Below are 21,383 nucleotides of genomic sequence, written 5' to 3' on the forward strand. Positions count from 1 at the left end.
TAGCTTGTAGGGTTTCTGATGAGAAGTCTGCTGTGAGTCTAATTGGAGATCCTCTGAGAGTAATCTGACGATTCTCTCTTGCACCTTTTAGAATCTTTTCTTTATGTTTCACTGTGGTGAGTTTGATTACAACATGTCGTGGTGAGGATCTCTTTTGGTCATGTTTATTAGGGGTTCTATAAGCTTCCTGTACTAAGATGCCTCTGTCCTTCTCCAAACCTGGGAAATTTTCTGCTAGTATCTCACTGAAAATGCCTTCTAATCCTTTCTCCCTCTCCATGCCTTCAGGAACTCCTAGAACCCGAATGTTAGATTTTTTAATAGTATCCTGTAGATTCCCGACAATATTTTTTAGATTTCTAATTTCTTCTTCTTTTCTTTGGTTTGCCTGTTTCCTTTCCTGTTCTCTGTCTTCTAAGTCTGATATTCTCTCTTCTGCTTCGCCCATTCTGTTTTTAAGGCTCTCTAATGTGTTTGTCATTTGATCTATTGAATTCTTCATTTCATTATGATTTCTCGTCACAATCACCATTTCTTGTTCCACTAGTTGTTTCATTTCATTTTGATTCCTCCTTAATATTTCACTTTCACGAGAGAGATTTTCTATCTTGTCCTTAAAGGATTTCTGTAGTTCAAGAATTTGTTTTTGAGAACTTCTTAATGTTCTTATCAATTTTTTGAGATCTGCTTCTTGCATTTCTTCTATCTCATCATCTTCATAATCTTGAGTTGGGGTGTCTTTTTCATTTGGGGGCGTCATAGTGTCTTCCTTGTTCTTGTTACCTCGGTTTTTGCGTTTGTTGTATGGCATGTTGGAGATATTTGGTTTCTTCACTGTGGTGTTTTTTTTTCTTGTTATACTATGACTCTAGATTAAGTGGACTGTCTGCTTTTGGTGGAGCCTTAGAGGCTTGAGATGGGTGTGGACTGAGAGCTGTGTTTGGTTCCTCAGGGTTGAGGGTGTGTCAAGATGACACTCCCAGGTTAGGTGTGGTAAATGTCTCTTTCTTTTGTTGATTCAAAAGGGAAGTAATTCCGCACAGCTGAATGTAATTGGAGGTAGTTAGCAGGCAAATGATATACCCACAGGAGCCAGAGATTGGAAGCTGTTTCCCAAGGACCACACAGGGAATCTCTGCTGCCCTCAGTGTGGGCTCCAATTCTCCTGCAGTCTCCCACTGGGTTGCCAAGTTAGATGCTAATCTCCAGTTATTTCACCCCTCCCCCCAGAGTCAGGTTTTTCTGCTAGGCTCAGGGCCGGTGCAGACCTGAGGTCACCCTGCTTATGACGTATGTCCAAAATGGCACCTGCTCTTTGTCTTGCTCACCCTTGAGGGGTGAGCGGAGAGAGAGAAACTCGTGTCCGTTTTGGTCACTTTTTTTTTTTTTCCCTCTCTCTCTTCTAGTTAGCCTGGTGAACTTTTCCCCACGGAGTTTCAAGCCTCGTTCCCTCTAGCCTCCTCTTTCCGCTTGCCCGCTATTGTCTCAGGCTATGGAGGTTCGGCTCACCTCACGTTCCAGCGCTGGTGCGTTGAGTCTGCTGCTGGTGTCCCGAACTTGGGCTCCCACGCTCTCCACGCAGGTCCACTGTGAATCACTAGTTCCAGAAGAGTTTCCTCTGCTGTTTCTTCCCCTACTCTTCCTTGACCCTGCAGTATCTCCACTTCCATTAACCTGTGTCTTGCCGAAGAATATCAATGTGCTCCCTTCCTATTCCGCCATCTTGGATTTCTCCCCACCCCTAATTTAATTATTTTCATCGGACACACATTTTATTTTGGCTTTTGCATATATAGGGTATGAGTGGGAAGTAGAAAAACAAGATATCTGAAAGATAACCAAATCTAAATAAATGGGTTTAACAGTCTGCTTCTGATATTGAAATTATGTTCAGGATGTACCTTACTTCACCTCTGTATCTTGTTTTAAATTATTACTTATTTATTTGAAAGAGTTATACAGAGAGAGGATAGGCAGAGAGAGAGAGGTCTTCCATTTGATGGTTCATTCCCCAGTTGGCCACAATGGTCGGAGCTACGGCAATCCGAAGCCAGGAGCCAGGAGCCAGGAGCCAGGAGCTTCTTCCAGGTCTCCCATGTGGGTGCAGGGGCCCAAGGACCTGGGCCATCCTCTACTGCTTTCTCAGGCCATAGCAGAGAGCCGAATCGGAGGTGGAGCAGCTGGGATTTGAAGCGGTACCATATGGGATTCCAGCGCTTCAGGCCAGGGTGTTAACCTGCTGCGCCACAGTGCCGGCCCCAACCTCTGTATCTTAAAGAAAAATGTAAGAGGCTCCCAAACCATTACATGAAAATATATCCTCATCAAGATTATTCTCAATCTCAGCATCTTAATTTTCCTCCTAGAAAATACTTGTCACAAATTGAAATAAGGCTCATAGGTGTAGTATGGCATCTTACCCACCCATCTAAATGCCTGCCCCTGTATTTATTTATTGATGGGAACTACAACAATAGATATTTCATATTCTACAATATCCCAGAGGTCAATTCCAGTCTACTACCAATTTCTACAAATAAAGCTTTATCAAACACAACCTCAATTATTCATTTACATAGTGTCTCTGACTTTTTACACTACAATATGTCAGTTCAAAGCAGCAACAATGACCACAAAGACAGACTTACTTAAAGTCCAGCTCCTCTAAAGAAAGCTTGCTGAGCCCTGTTCCCGAGTTCTCTAGGAAAGGTCCCAATAACAGGAGAGCAGGATGATTCTAAAAGCATTACAGAGAAATTGAATAACTTTCAGTATCAGGTCTGCACAGTACTAGAGGTCCTTTGTGTGGAAAGGAAAGAAATAGAATTTTTATATGAAAACTCCCTGAAAAAGCTGCTTGGGAAGAATAATGACTTACTCGCGGGTTAAGATGAAGAAAGAATGGACAGTAAGAAATTTCTATGCCTTGTCAGACCTGGTATCCTGAGGGAATCCTACTGGAAGTATGTATTCAAGGGGTGACTTTTTGCTGGTATAAAATTCAGATTTTCAAAAGTGAAAGCAACTGTAATTTCTATGTCCTTGATGAGTTCTTAGAGTTTGCAATCACTACTGCCTATGCAGAAATTCTTGTATTAAATATTGACAATTAAGTACAGTCACAAGCCATTTCATGATTGGTATATATTCTAAGAGATGAGACTTTAGAAAATTTTCTCACTGTGCAAATACCAGGCAATGTACCAACACAAACTATGATGACTATAGTCTGTCTAGTTGATATAATCTTAAGAGACAACTATGTGCCTGTGGTACATGCTGTCTTAAACATCCTTCTGTGAGGTATACCCTACAGTTTTAACCATCAGCACAGGCTCCATTGCAAAAGCAACACGTCTGTTCTCCCCACTGTTCTCCCCACTCCCCACCTTATGCTTAAGGTGAACCCTGCTCACTACTAGCAAAAGTACTCTTTTGAGGATGTGTTGGGAGTGAGCAGGTGTCTCCCCAAATCAGAGCTCAGATTTCCAGCTTATTCATTAATGAAATGATATGAAAGAAGTGAAAGAAGATTTTTCATGAATTGCAACTTGGTCATATTTTAAACTAAGGACTTAGATGTAAAAATATTCTTTTAAATTTTCTATTATTTAAACCATACATATCCTGTCAGAAGGAAACCCACACATTTGTTATGTTTTATGAAATAATAATCTTCCAGACAGTGGCTAGAAAATGCTTATTGGCTTGTAGGTCACACATCAGAGATTATATACACACTGAGGGATAAGAGATGGAGTTTAAATTTGCTTTAAAAGAATGAGATAAAAGGAGACAAAGGAAGAGAAATGGCATTCTCAGCCGATCAGTTTGATTACTTTTATAGATTGCTTATCAGTCAAGAAAAAAAATCAGATACTGCTTCAAGTCTTCAAAGGATAAGCACTGGAGTAAGTTGTTCCCTAAACCCCTTCTTACCATTATACCTCAATTATTTGACTTTTCTGTTAGCAAACGCCAATCACTCCCAGGTGTCCCTCATTATCAAGTCAAAGCATTTTTCTTCCCAAACCTCAGATTGCTATATTTCCCAAGGCTTATTGATGGTTTTAAGGGGAAACAAACTTTTTAGATAAGGTATTTTATACATGGAAAATGCTTTTAAGAACAGCATGCAGTAAGTGTTTGAGATTAATTCTTTCTCTATCACATGCAGATAAATTTGGTTTTTCTACTTTAACAGGAGAGCTTTCTGTCAGAGTAACCCTTTCTGTGACCCAGAAATCAACCTGTTTGCAAAGTAAAGGGAAAAAAGTTAAAAGAAAAGTGATCCTTGGTGCCACAGTTCAAGACTTTTGTTGCTAAAAACATTAGGGTAGTCCCGGAGGTGATCAATTGAATCCATTCTTTAATCAAATTAGTTAGATTTCTCATTTCAGATATTACAAGCTTTGATATCATCTTTTTAGCTCAGGGTCCTGTGTGTAACTCAAGGTCAAAATACTGTTATGCATACGGAGACAGGGAGTGTCTGAATATCTCTATTTAAAAGTGACCAAATTCAAGGTAAATATTTGCACATCAATGCGGGCTAATCAGGCATCTTTATCAAGGAGTAAAGCTGTACTGTAAGTTTAACATGGAATGGTTAAAAGCAAGGACAACTTTCAGGTGCCCTTATCAACATATTAGCCCCAATTGCATTTTCCAAATATGTTATCAAAATGGTAATTCTATGCTTTCCTTTCTGTATCTAGACCAGGTTTCATAAAGGTAGAATTATTACTATAAATATATTGGGGGGAAACTATTTCAATTACTGTGAGAATATGTAACTCCAAGTCTATTTATTTCAATTTATTCAACTGTCTTGATATATTCGTGCACAGAACTTTATAAAGAATGAATAAATTCACCTTGAAATTGTACCAATTGACTTTGGCTGGGCTAGACTGTGAGAGGAATCCCAGTCCCTTTTTGAAATAAGCCTTGACAATGCTGATCAAAACAAAGAGGCTATTCATTTATTAAACTGACAGCTCAACCCAGGCTTCAAGCTTATGGGATGATGGGGCCTGGGGTGCTAGTCATGGCCTGGGGTGCTGGCCTCTACCAGATACATTTTTGCTACGCACACACTCGGAGTCTATATCTGATGGTGTGACATTTCCTAGGGCATTGGCAGCTGTTCAGATGTCAAGCAGCTGGTGTGAGAACTGTCATCCTCTCCAGGTGATTATTCCATGAGTGACATGTTAGCCCAGAGAATTTTTTCATAAAACCACCTTGGTTTCCCTTTAGTTACTTACAATCAGAAATTATAGCAATGAGATGTGTCATGGATAACAACTCTATTAAAACAAAATTTGGCATGCAACAGTCACACCACATAATTAATTATTATTACAGGGTTGTGAGATGTGCACTGTGTATTTTGTTACTGATGTACCAAATTTTATGAATGATCACTTTTTATAAGTGATGGATTCTACTTTCTACTCATGTATTTAAAATGTAAAGCAGAGTGGTGCCATGCTGGATTCTCTAAGAATCCTGTATATATTGGAATAATCTTAGGGATAGCAATGAGTGTGCATTTGATGCAAGGAATATGGTCATCCATGTGTTTTGGCTACTCAAAAGCTGTACAGTTATTATTCCAATGAAGACAGTTCAACATTCAGCAAAAACATGGCTATGTTTCCATCATCCACAGCTTTATCTTGATTTCCTAAGTATATTTACCAACATTTTAGTGAAAGTGTAGTCTTTTTGAACACTGATCGCTATTATTAAAACCAAGTTTTTCTTGTAACAATACAATTTGCTGGAAAATCAATAGTATTTTAGTAAAGACAAGCATAAGAAATGTCAGAATCAGATCACTGTGTTGTCAAAAAGGAGACAGACATTTTTAGAAAAATAAATTAAGTTTAAAGCGTGTGGCTGAGTAAGAGTACATTTGTATGTACCTTTCAATGAGGAGAGTAAGCACAAAAGCTGTCACAACTAGAGGTTGGATTTTCCAAAGCTGATACTAACTCTTTCCTTTCCTCAAAAGACAAGTCAGCTCAAGTTTACTTAATATTGTAAAAAGAAATTATAATTTTAAAAATCATTTTAGTAAAATAAGAGCCACTGCTCTCATAAAACAGTATCATTAATTCCTGAGGTTTTTTTAACCATATATTTCCTCTCATATATTTGAAGTTCACACACACACACACACACACACATATAAAAGTTATGTGAGGATGCCATATTTTTGGTGGTATATACATATTTATAAATGTTGTATTCACTGATCTTTAACCCACATTCTATGATATTAATATAGCCAATTCTGCTTTCAAGGAAAATACCATGCTTGTGTATGTGTGTGTATAAATACACATATATATATTACATATAAAATATGGCAAATGTCAGAAATTATTAAATGTATGCTCATTTAACTCTTCTTTGTACTTTTCTGTATTATTTCAAATATTTATTTTTAAATTTTTGTTAATTAGTTTTTTAAAATTTTACTTATGGTATATAAATTTCATTTATTTCCTATATACAAATTCAGAAACATAGTGATACTTTTCACTCCACCCTCCATCCTGCCCACACTCCTACCCTTTTTCCTCCTCCCACTCTTATTTCATTCTTAATTTTTACAAAGATCTATTTCAGTTTATTTTATACTCATAAGATTAACCCTACACTAAAGAGTTCAATAAATAATGTGAAGAAAAAAACACTGTTCCTCAACAGTTGAGACAAAGGCTGTAAACAATCATTGAGTCTCAAATGTCAATTTCATTCCTATATATTGCTTTTTAGGTATGATATTAGTTATCACAAATCAGGGAAAACATACAGTGTTTGTCTTTAATTTTTAGGTTTTGAATTTCTTGTGGAACATTCTCATGTCCCCATTATTCACAGAAGCATTCATCACCATAGAATTTTATTGTTGCTGTTTCTTCCTCAATTTATGTTTTCATTTTTATAACATTAGTAAAAATTTACCTTAAGACATAAAGTTCTCCACTGTTAGTGGACATAATTTAGACAAGGATGATTCAACCCTTAGATCAAGGGGGAGGCATGTGACCTAGACCTAGGCCAATCATTAACTGCCACACATAGCATAAAATGTGCAAATGATTTCAACTGCCAATCATATTTACAGTAGTATTGCCACAGTCTTAATTATCTCCAGTCAACCACTCAACAATAATACTGAATATTAAATTACAGCAATAAGTAGTTGTTAAGTTCTAAAGTGCATGTCACTATGTCACTCTCAGTAGTTTGATGAAATCTCTACCGTGTCCCATCCAACCTGGTACATGGATCACCCTTAGTCTAACATGTCCACAATATGTATACTACTGCCCCATTAGTCACTTAGTAGCTATTGCAATTATCAGATTGACACTCATCATATCCTGGTGCTTTAACCAAGCAATAATGGACCCAAAGTATGAGTAGTGACTTTCTTAATCTTATTATAGTATATTGTCATAATTATTATACCTTGTTATTGGTGATTATTGGTAATCTCTTATGGTATCTAATTCATAAGTAAGACTTTATTATAATTGTGAACATATAGAAAAAAACACAGTATGTATTTAATTTGGTACAGCCTGCAGTTTCAGGAATCCATGGTGGACCCTGGAATATATCCTCAGCAGATAAAGGGAAGTTACTATGCTCCTACCATTCTAATTTAAATTGAGGATGAAATGTTTTAAGCTTGTAAGTCACCTAACCTACAGAGAAAGCATGCCTAAAAAAAAAAAATTGAACCATTAAAGAACAATAAAAAGATCTATGGAGAGACCCTGGTAACATACGCTGAGACCCTGAATTAATCCATATTTGAAACCAGCAGAATCCATAAACTTTCTCATTACATATGCAAATAAATCCCTTCTTTCAAAAAAGAAATTCACAATGATTTCATTACTTGCATGTTCAAGATGTTAATTTGCTTATACTCTTTTTAAAAGTTTTAAAAGTTTTTACGCACACTTATGTTCAGAAAAGAACAAAAGGATCAAAATAGATACTTGCCAAACTTTCACAGCTAAATGCTGTCCAAATTCTTTGACTTTAAGGGAAAAGAAACAAACAAACAAACAAACAAAACCTTAATAAATTCATGCACACAATGACCATCCTCTTGTACACTTTGTTGGTAACATCGAATCTGGGTCACTGAAAATTCATATCTTGGTTACTGTTTTTTAGATTTTAACTATTTCATACATTCATTTTGTATATATGAAATTATTTTTATTATCAAATACAAATTTGTATACGTGTTCCTCAGGGAATAATAGGCATGAAAACTCCCATCAGTTTTTTATTTTGTTTATTTGTTTTTTACTGTTGGTTAAACTATTTTGATTCAGGTATTGAAAATACTAGGTTTTTCATTTAGCACTTTTAAACACTTGTCTGTTTCCCTTCTGTTAGTCTGTTTTATATTTGTTTGGTTTTGCTTTTTAAAAAGAAGAAATTTAACTGTGTGGAATGCTTTTTTCAGAATTGAGGATTAATCTTGATCCAGTTTTCATCTGCAGCTACTCTCAAGAAAGAACAAAATCTCCATAATGTTTGGGCAAAGAGCTTTTTCTCTCACATTGCTGACTTTCATCCCCCCTTCCTCAGCGAAATTGCTGATCAAGTGTCAAATTCCATTTGTATGGTTTTTACAGCATATCTTGTCAGTTGTTACAACTCTGAAATATGTCTCCAATTTACTTTAATTGTCTTCTCTCAGGTGGCGGAATTCAAATGACAGTGATATTGGAAGTGTTTCTTATTTGAGCAACAAATTTTTAGAATCTCCAGCATCCTCTGTAGCACCACACACAAGTGATCAACAACAACAAGACAGTTAAATACACAATATTTTTAAGTTGCTATAAAAATGACAGTCTTTAATAGTTACCAGAATTTCAACTGATGCAAAAAAGCCAGCATACAGAAGCATCTCTTGGAATTGATTCCCTTGTCTATTTACTAAGATTAAAGCCTGCCACTGTGAAATGAAGAAACACACTTCTTATGCTTAACCTGCCAACATGTTTCCTTTCCCCTTTTTAATACTACAGACATTAATTAATTATCTGTTTCTTTACTTGTAACTAAAGATAGGGGGATAAAGAAAACCCGTGTGTCACTATCTCTATTCCTAAGGAAAAAAAATAAAGCACATTCTAGATATAAAGAATACTTTCTTCACTTTTACTAAATTAATTATCCTTTGCATTCAGTGAAACAAACAGCTAGTATATTGTCAGTGAAGAATTTTTTTAACCAATAATTCCAACAAGGTAGTTACTTAATGTCCAAAGCAACTCTCCTAAGAAATACCATTACCTTGTTCAAACCCTCTCTGTTGGCTGATGGAGAGTTGAACAATGCAGGACTAGTAAACGTGGCAACTCCTGACACATAGTATCTGCCAGATTTCCTCAGACTCTGCTTTTAACTTTGCTGTTCACTAGAACTTTAATCCACAGAAGGTCAATTAGTATGACAGCTGGATTTTATGCTTTAACGTAACAGGCAACCTAATGAATTGAAAAGGAAGAAGTTCTCTATTACTGTGTTTTGACCTTGGGACAACTAATTTACTTGAGAGAAAATGGTTGAATTTCATTCTTTCTTCCACCTTTTAAATTTGCCGGTCTCCTCACTTAAAGCCCATGTAAAAAAAACAGATAGTTAGAAAATCCCACAACTGCTCATTTCTTTGTGTTGTTATTACTGCTTTTCTTTCCATTTAAAAAGAATGTAAGTATACATATATTTCAAATAGAAAACATGAAGCTGATAGTATCTGTTGCATTAGGAGTATGCAAAAGTAACTAATGTGTAATGAATACATCATCCAAAAAGGATTGGAATTAAAAATGTGTAGATTTGAGTTTTATATTGTGACAAGAGCATGAAGGAAGGGATAGAAGAACCGTTATTGAGTACTCCAGTATTGATCTCCATGCTAGGACTTTTGATAATTTAAAAAAAGTATTTTGTTCCTGTGACAAATATTATCTTATTCCCACTTTATAGCAGAGGAAATTGGTTCAGCAAAGAAAATAACCAGTTAAGAAGTTTAAGACTGGTGGCCTAAAACTGACACTGTGTTTTTATAATCCAAGGTCTCTCTGCTATCCTATGTGTATTCAGGGCTGTGTACCAGAAGATGAGTTCTATTTCCCCACTTTTAAAGACTGGTAAAGGGGTTGCCCTCTTGGAAGAAACTCAACATTTTTTCTAACATGACAAAATATAATTATTCTTACTTTCAAAAAACTTTTATTTTCTTCAAAACCACAGGCTGGAACTCACTCAAGTTTGCAGAAAAGACAGATATTTTAGAGATCACACAATTTCCCTGGATCTTTAAGTGAGCTCTGGCTTTTCTTTCCTAGAATACAACATTGTTTTTCTTCATTTCAGAGACATCCAGTTTTTAAAGTCATGATACATCTACGTTTGCTTTGAATTTTAATGTATTAAAATTCTTTAAGTTATATAGCCCAACATAAAAAGTAATGGAATCTCATTATCTGTCACTTACAATAAAATATTTCTCAATTTAGGAATTTATTACATAACCTGTATAATAATTTTCAATACTTGAAATCACCATAATATGAAATTCAGTGGTTAGCAAAATCTCAGAGCCTATTCAAAATAATGTATTCAATTTAGTTTAAAGTAGTTCTAATAAGCACTCATGATTTTAAAAAGGGAACAGTGACTGCAAGATGATGTGCAGTTCTTGTTCTCTTTTCTTGTTACTTAGATAACTTCAATATGAAAAAAAAAAGATGTAATTTTCAACTCATGCCCTTGTTGCCCTAAATTAACCATGTAATCTAAAAAAAAATTTCTAAAAATGACTTCTTCACTTCAGAAACAATAGCAATAATGCTTCATTTACTGTTATTAAGCTATGAACATTTGAAACCAGATTATCCAACTATAATTATGCCCATTAACAACTTGATTATACATGGTTAGCCTAAAAGTGGGTCATCAGTAACCTCTTCCAATAATGACAAAATTTCAAGAGGAATTTGGTTGTATTAGGTAGCAACTGGATTTTTAAAAAATAATTATTTATTTATTTGAAAGTCAGAATTATACAAAGAAAGAAAGAGAGGCAGAGAGAGAGAAAGAGAGAGAGAGAGTGCGAGAGCGAGGTTTTCCATCCGTTGGTTCACTCCCCAATTGGCTGCAACAGCTGGAGCTGCACTTATCTGAAGCCGGGAGCCAGGAGCTCCATCTGAGTCTACCCATGTGGGTGCAGGGACCCAAAGACTTGGGCCAACTTGTACTGCTTTTCCAGGCCACAGCAGAGAACTAGATTGGAACTGGACTTGAACCAGCACTGCAAGCAGTGGCTTTACCCGCTATGCCACAGCACCGGCTCCAAGTACCTAGATTTGATTAATGCTAATTTCACTTAATTTTACTAATTATTTTTCTTTGGGAAGCATGCAGAAACTGACTTAGAATGGCATAAAACCAATATTTTTCCTCTTTATAATACAGCTCTTCTCATATTAGCCTTAGATTGCTTTTGTAAAGTTTATGATACTTATAAATATCAATAAACAATTTGAACAGTGAATCATTTGCAAAAAAAATACATGCTATCAAGGCTACACTGATCTTTCTACTGAAATGAGGAGTTGTTTCCGTGGAGAGAAAAGGCACATATACAGCCCGTCTTCCTCAGATCAGGCTTATATAATAAAACACCACATGCTGGGTGTCTTAAACAACTGACTTTGATTTCTGACATTTCTGGAGGTTGGAAAGTTCAAGAACAAGGTACAACCAGATTTGATTCTTGGTAAGGGTGTTTTTTTCCAGTTTCCAGTTAGCCACTTTCTATGTACCCAAATGACAGAAATAGAAATACTCAGTGTCTCTTCTTCTACTTACAGATATACTAGTTCATTCATGGGGACTCCACCCTCACAATGATCTAAACTCAACTAACCTCTATAAGGGATAGTGCCCCTAAATGCCATCAAATTGTAGGTGAGGCCTTCGACATGAATTTTTGAAAAGACACAAAATTCAGTCCATCCGTTACCCAGACTAATAAATAGGCAAATGGATTCATGCAAATGCATTTTCAAAGATAACTATGCCCATTGAAAATGCATCATTGAAAAATGGTAACATATTTGATTCATTTATTTTACATCTTTGGATTCATTAATGGGACTATTGAAGTTAGCCTATGAACTAAATTGATCTGTCATATTCATTAAAACCTTATGTAACTTTTCTTTACAACTTTTCCTTGGAAAATACTCATTTTGTAAATTAACCACTTGGCACTGGGTGGATAAAATTCTACAGGGTAATTTGACTCGTTGAATTTTAAAAGCTGAGCTCTACTGAATTTAGGTCCACTGTATGATAAAATTTTGGCTTCTTTGTAGATTCTGTTGTACCGGCAGAATCTGTGTGTGTATGTGTGTGTTGCTGTGTGTTATGTGCAGGCATTTTTGCATATGGTTTTGTATGTGTACACTCACACACACATATCCTTACTATATCGTATGTAAACTAATATACTTTGTATTATTCCATATATGTATGTAAAACCTCAATAAAAGTGGTTACAATTCTTATTTCCTGAGCATACTTGTTCCTTACACATGGCTAAAAATATCAAGCTCATCAATGCAATACCTATGGTTCTAACTTGTATACACAGCTTGCAATTTTTAAATTAATATTTTTATTCTGAGAAAGGGGTGCATAATAAACCCTTGAAAACATGCCATACGTTAAAATAAAAAAAATAAAGTGAGCAATGAAGAAAATTGTTTATCAAATAGCATAATTATTTACTAATTATTCACTTTATGCTTTCAAAATATGGCACAGTATTTGTGTTTGTAATAGCTTTTTCATTTTTCATACGAACGCATATCCATAAATATTTGTCTAAGTAAAGACCTGCTCTGTGTACAAATGATTGTTGAAACTAAGTGCTTGGAAGGAAGATCTTCAATGTTTTCACTGAGAAATAATGAAAACATATTTGATAAATTATTCATTTACACCTGCTGTGCATAATAATCACTCATGATGTTGGAGTTCTCTCTGAAATAGTTCTCCAAATAAGTTGTCCTTTGCAAAGTGTTGCTTCCAGTAAGGAGACCTGAAAATCTGTGATATTTCAGTAAGCATGTTGCTCTAGAAATTAATGCAAAACATCAGCCCCCAAAGTTTGGTGTAAATGATTTATCTTAAATGTGCAAATAGCCTGGTCAAGGTTTAAGTAGGAATTTTGTAAAAGAGACAGCATTACATAAATCCTAAATCAATGTCCACTTATTAATTTATTCAAGTATCTACAAATGTAGCATATCAGACATGTAGAATGCTTTCAAAAAGTGTGAAACTGTTATCAGTAATATGTGTTCATGTCTCCTGTGTCGTCTTCTGAGCAGCGTCAATAAGGAAATTGCTAGAAACACAAATTCTCAGGCAGCCCAGAACAATGAAACAAATGCTCAGGAAAAAACAAACTGCCCAGAAAAAAAAAAAAAAAAAAATGAGGCTCACTCAAGTTTGAGAACACCTAGTTACGTGCAATAGGGTCTCCTGTTGAGGGAAAAGAGTTATGTACAACCAAGAAATATGTTAGAAAATGTTTAGGGGCCGGTGCTGTGGCACAGCGGGTTAAAGCCCTGGCCTGAAGCACCTGCATCCCAAATGGGCACAGGCTCTAGTCCCGGCAGCTCCACTTCCCATCCAGCTCTCTGCTATGGGCTGGGAAAGCAGTGGAGGATGGCCCAAGTCTTTGGGCCCCTGCACCCATGTGGGAAACCCGGAGGAAGCTCCTGGCTCCTGGCTTCAGACTGACACAGCTCCGGCCATTGTTGCCATTTGGGGAGTGAACCAGCAGACGAAAGACCTCTCTCTCTCTCTCTCTCTCTCTCTCTCTCTCTCTCTCTGCTTCTCTCTGTAATTCTGTCTTTCAAATAAAATAAAATAATTTTTTTTAAAACGAAAGAAAATGTTTAGAACATGCTGGTATGCTAAAGTCCAAGAATTTAGGAAACTAGGGCACGTGTTTGGCATAGAAGTCAAGCAATGCTTGAATGCTTGCTTCCTACTTCAGAATTCCTGGCATTGAGTTCAGGCTCTGCCTCTGATTCCAGCTTCCTACTACTGTAGGAGCAAAGGAGATGACTGAAGTTCTTCAGTCCCTATGACCCTGACATGGTAGACTTGAATTGAATCCCAGGTTTTTGGCTTCGACCTGGTGCAGTTCTCAATACTGTGGGTATTTGGGGAGTGAATAAGCAGGCAGATGATATCTGTGACTCTCTGTCTCTCTGCCTTTAAAACAAATGAGTAAAATAAACAAAAATTTATAAAACTAGTATATTACATCAACATTTCCATTTGAACCTGAGTATGAAGAGAACTTTTATGGTTTTCTATGCTTTAAAAATCTTAATTTGTCGGCCGGCACCGCGGCTCAATAGGCTAATCCTCCGCCTTGCGGCGCTGGCACACCGGGTTCTAGTCCTGGTCGGGGCACTGGATTCTGTCCCGGTTGCCCCTCTTCCAGGCCAGCTCTCTGCTGTGGCCAGGGAGTGCAGTGGAGGATGGCCCAAGTGCTTGGGTCCTGCACCCCATGGGAGACCAGGATAAGCACCTGGCTCCTGCCATTGGATCAGTGCGGTGCGCCAGCCGTGGCGGCCATTGGAGGGTGAACCAACAGCAAAAGGAAGACCTTTCTCTCTGTTTCTCTCTCACTGTCCACTCTGCCTGTCAAAAAATAAATAAATAAACAAAAAAATTTAATTTATTTTCATGTTATTTGAGAGAGAGAGAGAGATAAAAGAATATTTCACCACTGGTTCACACCCCAAATACCTGCAACAGGGCTGGCCCAGACTGAAGCTAGGGGCCCAGAATACCATATGGGTAGTGTTCATGGGTGATAGGAATCCAGGGAACTGAGACATAACTTGCTGCCTCCCAAGGTGTGTATCTGCAGGAAGCTATCTCAGAAGCAGAGTAGCCAGGACTCAAACCATGCGCTCTGATAATTAATGCAGTCACCCCAAGCAGCATCTTTTTTTTTAAACTTTTTTTTTTTTTTTTAATTTTTGACAGGCAGAGTGGACAGTGAGAGAGAGACAGAGAGAAAGGTCTTCCTTTTTGCCGTTGGTTCACCCTCCAATGGCCGCCGCGGTAGGCGCGCTGCGGCCGGTGCACCGCGCTGATCCGATGGCAGGAGCCAGGTGCCTATCCTGGTCTCCCATGGGGTGCAGGGCCCAAGCACTTGGGCCATCCTCCACTGCACTCCCTGGCCACAGCAGAGAGCTGGCCTGGAAGAGGGGCAGCCGGGACAGAACCGGCACCCCGACCGGGACTAGAACCCGGTGTGCCGGCACCGCAAGGCGGAGGATTAGCCTAGTGAGCTGTGGCACCGGCCCCCAAGCAGCATCTTAAGGAGTGGGCCAAACACCTACCTTTTACTTGCAACATGTTTAAATAATTCTCAGAGAAGTGAACTCTGCTGTAAACTCGAATTTCTACACTTCTAAAATTTAGTATTTATTATTCAGTAACATTTAATATTTAGTATTTAATAACCCACAGCTTAAAAAAAAACTTTAAGAAACGTTTGAGAAGGTGCAAATACATATCATTTTCACAGGGAGAAAGATCATCTTTTTGTTTCTATTTTGGTATTCAGGACATTGAAACTGTAATGTAATTTTTCATTTTTCATAATAATCATAAAATTATATTGGTAAAAGGATATTGGCCTGCAAGATTTATTATACCAGTAGTTTTTAATAAATAGAATAATGACTCATACATTGGGAAAAATGAGTTTTCCAGGTTAATATAACTGAGAAAAAATTTAATAAAATGCCAGAAAATTCATAAACATTTGGCTTTTTAAAAAATAAGCTCTTCTGGGGCCAGTGTTGTAGCATAGCAGGTAATATGTTGCCACCTGAATTGCTCGCATCCCATATGGGCGCTGTTTTGTGTCCTGGCTATTCTACTTCCTATCATCTGCCTGCTAATTGTTTAGGAAAAGCAGAAGACGGCCCAAGTGTTTGCGCCCCTACCAACCAGAAGAGAGACCAGGATGAAGCTTCTGGTCACTAGTTTTGGCATGGCCCAGCCCTGGCCATTGCAGACATCTGGGGAGTAAACCAGTGGCTGGAAGCTCTCTTGCTCTGTCTCTCCATTTTCTTTTTCTTTTAAATTAAATAAATAAAGATTTTTTTAAAAGTATTCATTTTTTCTTATTTTTTTTAAAATTATTCATCTGAGAGGCAAAGAGGCAGACTCCTTAAACATCCACAATGTGTGGAGCAGGGCCAACCTGCAGGCAGGAGCCCAAGCTCCCAACCCAGTGGCAAAAAGGCAATGACTTGAGTCATCACCTGTGCCTCTGAAGGTCTGTACAGGAAGGCAGTTGGGCATAGAGGGCAGAGGTGGGCATGAATGTAGGATGTAGGCACTCTAAGAGGAGCACACATGTCTGAACTGACATCTTAACTACTAGGCCAAATGTTCACCTTTATTTGCTCTGATTTGTGATGTTGGGCAGATACCAATGAGTTTGGGACTTCTGAGTTTTTCAAATAATTTACTTGAAGTTATTTCTTCCCCAATGCAACTCTTTTTCCCTACTGTAACTTCATTGCTGTAATAATGCAGAAAATGTCTTCCAGCAATACACAGTGCTCAAGAAACGCTGGGATGAGTCAATCAAACAGGCTGCCCTACCAGTCTCCAAGTTCTGGGATGGCACAATGGAGATAGTGTTAAAATGAGTCTGTTGTTTATGAAACCTATATTGAATGTAAATATTCACTTGAAATATTTTAGTAATACATGATAATTAGAATCATGGAGTGACTGAGACTCAAGGACAGTATGGATAGTAATTCAGAAAATCTAAGACAAAATACATGTGTCCACAAATCATTGAAATAGAAAATGTTCTAATATTAGAGAAACAATTAGATATAAGAAACAGTATTTAAGCAGTATTCAGTTATTGCCCAACTTGTGCTTTCATTCTTATAAGAAAGAGTCTCTTGTACTAAAGATAAAAGTAAGTTTGAGAAAAGGGAAAGCAAAAAGTTGAGCAGAAACTATCAATTGTCAAAATAAGTTATTTGTACGTAGGATATCATTTTGAGATGTTTAAAGCTTAAAAGATTAAATAGAGAAAGATACATTGTCACAGCAACAGGAGAGCCTCCATTAGTAGAAAAGCGGAGCCCAAATATAAGGCTGACATAATATTCATAAGGTTGATACTGCAGAGCTGACTTCACTGGATACTTTTTAGTGAGAAGTCTAACATGCATTCTACTATGCTTATTAGACTTAATGGCAAATATTTCAGAAATATTTAAAGCGCAATTTTTTTTCAAACATTATAAACAATACTAAAAAATAGATGACTGTATATGACTTGAAATAACCTGTTTATTTCTTTGGCTCCACAGCACTTTTATTGTAAAGTGTGGCCAACAAGCAATGAAGCCTTTCCTATTGCTTAGAAAGTAATTTAATCAGCACCACCCCACCCTGGGCACAGTCTTCTTGATCAAGTAGCACTGGCCACAAAGGTCAATTAATGCTACTTTTTTTTGACAGGCAGAGTGGACAGTGAGAGAGAGAGAGAGAGAGAGAGAGAGAGAAATGTCTTCCTTTTTCAGTTGGTTCACCCCCCAAATGGCCACTACGGTCGGCACTGCACTGAATCGAAGCCAGGAGCCAGGTGCTTCTCCTGGTCTCCCATGTGGGTGCAGGGCCCAAGCACTTGGGCCATCCTCCACTGCCTTCCTGGGCCACAGCAGAGAGCTGGCCTGGAAGAGGGGCAACCAGGACAGAACCTAGCGCCCCGACCGGGACTAGAACCCGGTGTGCCGGCGCCGCAAGGCGGAGGATTAGCCTATTGAGCCGCGGAGCCAGCCCAATTAATCCTTCTTTTGAAAGCTCTATTTGCTGCTACAAATGATGCAGCAGAGAGCACACTTGGAGAGATCAGGTAGAAAACAGGGGCTCGCACCTGTGTAAGGAAGTCCCCTGCCAGAATGTAAAGATCAAACTTCCTTCATTCACTTAGTTGCTTGCTCTCTTTGTACCTTTTAAAAACCTTAGTTCTGTCCAGAGCAGCAGTGCTGAGAGAGTTGCTGCGGTGAATGTTTGTTTCTGCAGAAGTGCACAGCTGACTGACACATCCTGATTTAGTAATTTGCCTCCGTACACCACATTGCCACTCCTGCGGGAACATTCCACCTGAGGTCTGGAATCCTGGTAAGTATGGTCTTCCTGGCTCCTTCCCACCCCAGCAATCTACCAGGCACTTCTGAAAGAACATACTGAAACCCATTATTTTTCTTTAATCCTTTTTACTGTGAAATATCTCACATACAATCACAAACGTGCACCACAATAATTTATCATGAATGCCTGTGTAATTACCATCTAGGTTTGGAAACAGGTGACTGTCAGCAATGAACAAATCCAGTCCTTATGCTCCCTCCCCAAAATGACTTACTTTCAATTTCTAAAAAGTCCATGAAATTCATGATGATCAACATCTCTGTTTCCTTCATATTAGTTAGCAATTAAGTATAACCGCTAAACACTGTTCCATTTATTTAGAATATCTTTATAAATATTACAATATAATACATAGTCTATTACATTTGCTATCATTCACTCAATATTATATTTGTAGGACTCAACCATATGTGTATTACAGCTATGGTCCTTTCATTCTCATTAATGTGAGGTAAACCATTATTTGTATATATGATAAATCAATTTACTTAATTATTTTATATAATATTTGTTTGAATATTCCTTTTGGCTATATACCTAAGAGTGTAACTGCTAATATATGGAATAAGCACAAATTTATATTTAAGCCACAGGAACAAACTGATTCCCAAAGTTAGTGCCTCTACTGCAGTGCAAGATAACTCAGCATTTTACATTTTAATCAATACTTGGAATTGTCAGCCCTTTGACTTTTAATGATTCTTTGACAATGAAATAAACCAATATTTGACAAAACTATTTGTTTGCAAAAACACTGTTACACATAGGCTTTTCTTTGTATTTTTTTTTGTTTTTTTATTAATTTTATTTCCCACATATAAGGGAGGACATGTAGTAACTGTCTTTCTGGGTCTGACTTATTTCATTCAATATAGTGTCTTGCAGTTGCAATGATTTTTTATACAAATGGTAGAATTTCATTCTTTATTATTGCTGGGTAATATTTCATAGTATGTATGTGTATATATGTATGTATGCATGTGTGTGTATCATGTATGCACCCCTTCTTTATCTGTTCATCTGATGATGGAACCTTGCTTGATTCCATATTCTGGTTATTGTGAACAGTGCTGTTATAAATATGGTGGTACAGGCATCTCTTTTACATAGTTTGTTAACATCATTTGGGGATACCCAGTAGTGGTACTGCTGGATCATATGGCTAGTCTATTCTAGTTTTTAAAGAAATATCCATACTGTTTCACACAGTAGCTGCCCTAAATTACACTTCAACCAATACTGTGTAAGAATTACCCTTTGGAAACCTAGAAGAAATGGATAGATTCCTGGACACATACTATTTATCAAAATTGTGTCATCAAGACATAGAAAATCTAAACAACCAATAACCAAGACAAAAGTTGAATCAGTAATAAAGATCCTTCCAACAAAGAAAAGCCAAGGACCAGACAGCTTCACTGCTGAATTCTACCAGACATTTAAAGAATTAAATCCTTCTTAAGCTCCTCAAAACAATTGAAAAGGAGGGCATCCTACCAAAGTTCTTCTATGAAGCCTGCATCACCTTAATTCCTAAGCCAGAAAAAGAAGCAACAGAGAAAGAAAACTATAGACCAATATCCCTGATGAACATAGATGTAAAAAATCCTCAACAAAATATTAGCTAATGAAATCCAACAACACATCAGAAAGATCATTCACCTGGACCAAGTGGGATTTATCCCTGATATCCAAGGATGTTTCAACATTTGCAAATCAATCAATGTGATACATCACATCAACAAATTGAGGAATAAAAACCATGCAGCTATCTCAATAGATATAGGGAAAGCATTTGAAAAAACACAACATCCTTTCATGATGAAAACCTTAAGCAAACTGGGTATAGAAGAAACATTTCTCAAAACCATTAAGGCAATTTATGACAAACCCATGGCCAGCATCCTACTGAATGGGGAAAAGCAGCAAGCATTCCCCCTAAGTTCCAGAACCAGACAAGGATGCTGATTCTCACCATTGCTATGTAATATAGTCCTGGAAGTTTTAACCAGAGCCATTAGGCAAGAAAAAGTAATCAAAGGGATACAAATTCCAAAAGAGGAAATCAAACTATTCCTATTTGCAGATGACATGATTTTATACATAAATATATATATATATATATATATATATATATATATATATCCAAAAAACTCTGAGAGACTATTGTAACTAATAGAAGAGTTTTGTAAAGTGGCAGGATTTAATGAAAAGATCAATAGCCTTTGTATACAAAGATGATGTCATGTCTGAGAAAGAACTTGTAAGATCAGTCTCATTCACAACAGTCACCAAAATAATCAAGTGCCTTGGAATAAATTTAATCAAAGATGTCAAAGATCTCTACAATAAAAATTACAAAACCACTAGAGAAAGAAATAGAAAAAAAATTAAAGAATGACGAAATCTTCCATGTTCATGAATTGGAAGAATCAATATGGTCAAAATGTCCATACTACCAAAAGCAATTTACAGGTTCAATGTGATGCCAATCAAAATACCAATGGTATTCTTTGCAGATCTAGAAAAAATGATGCTGAAATTCATATGGAAACACAGGACTCTCTGAATAGCTAAAGCAATCTTATACAACAAAACAGCTGGAGGCATCACAATACCTGATTTCAAGACATACTACTAGGCAGTTATAATCAAAATATCATGATACTGGTACAAAAATAGATGGATAGATCAATAGAACATAATAGAAACTCCATAAATCAATCTATGCATCTACAACCAACTTATTTTTGACAAAGGAGCCAAAATCAATCCCTGGAGCAAGGACACTCTCCAACTAATGGTGCTGGGGAAACTGGATCTCCAAATGCAGAAATATGAAACCAGGTGCCTACCTTACACCTTAATCAAAAATCCACACAAAATGGATCAAAGACCTAAATCTACAACCTGATACCATCAAATCATTAGAGAACATTGGGGAAACTCTGCAAGATATTGGCATAGGCAAAGTTTTTTTTGGAAAAGACCCCAGAAGCAAAGTCAATCAAAGCCAAAATTAACAAATG

Source organism: Lepus europaeus, chromosome 4 (genome assembly GCF_033115175.1).
Source record: "Lepus europaeus isolate LE1 chromosome 4, mLepTim1.pri, whole genome shotgun sequence".
NCBI classification, from domain to species: Eukaryota; Metazoa; Chordata; class Mammalia; order Lagomorpha; family Leporidae; genus Lepus; species Lepus europaeus.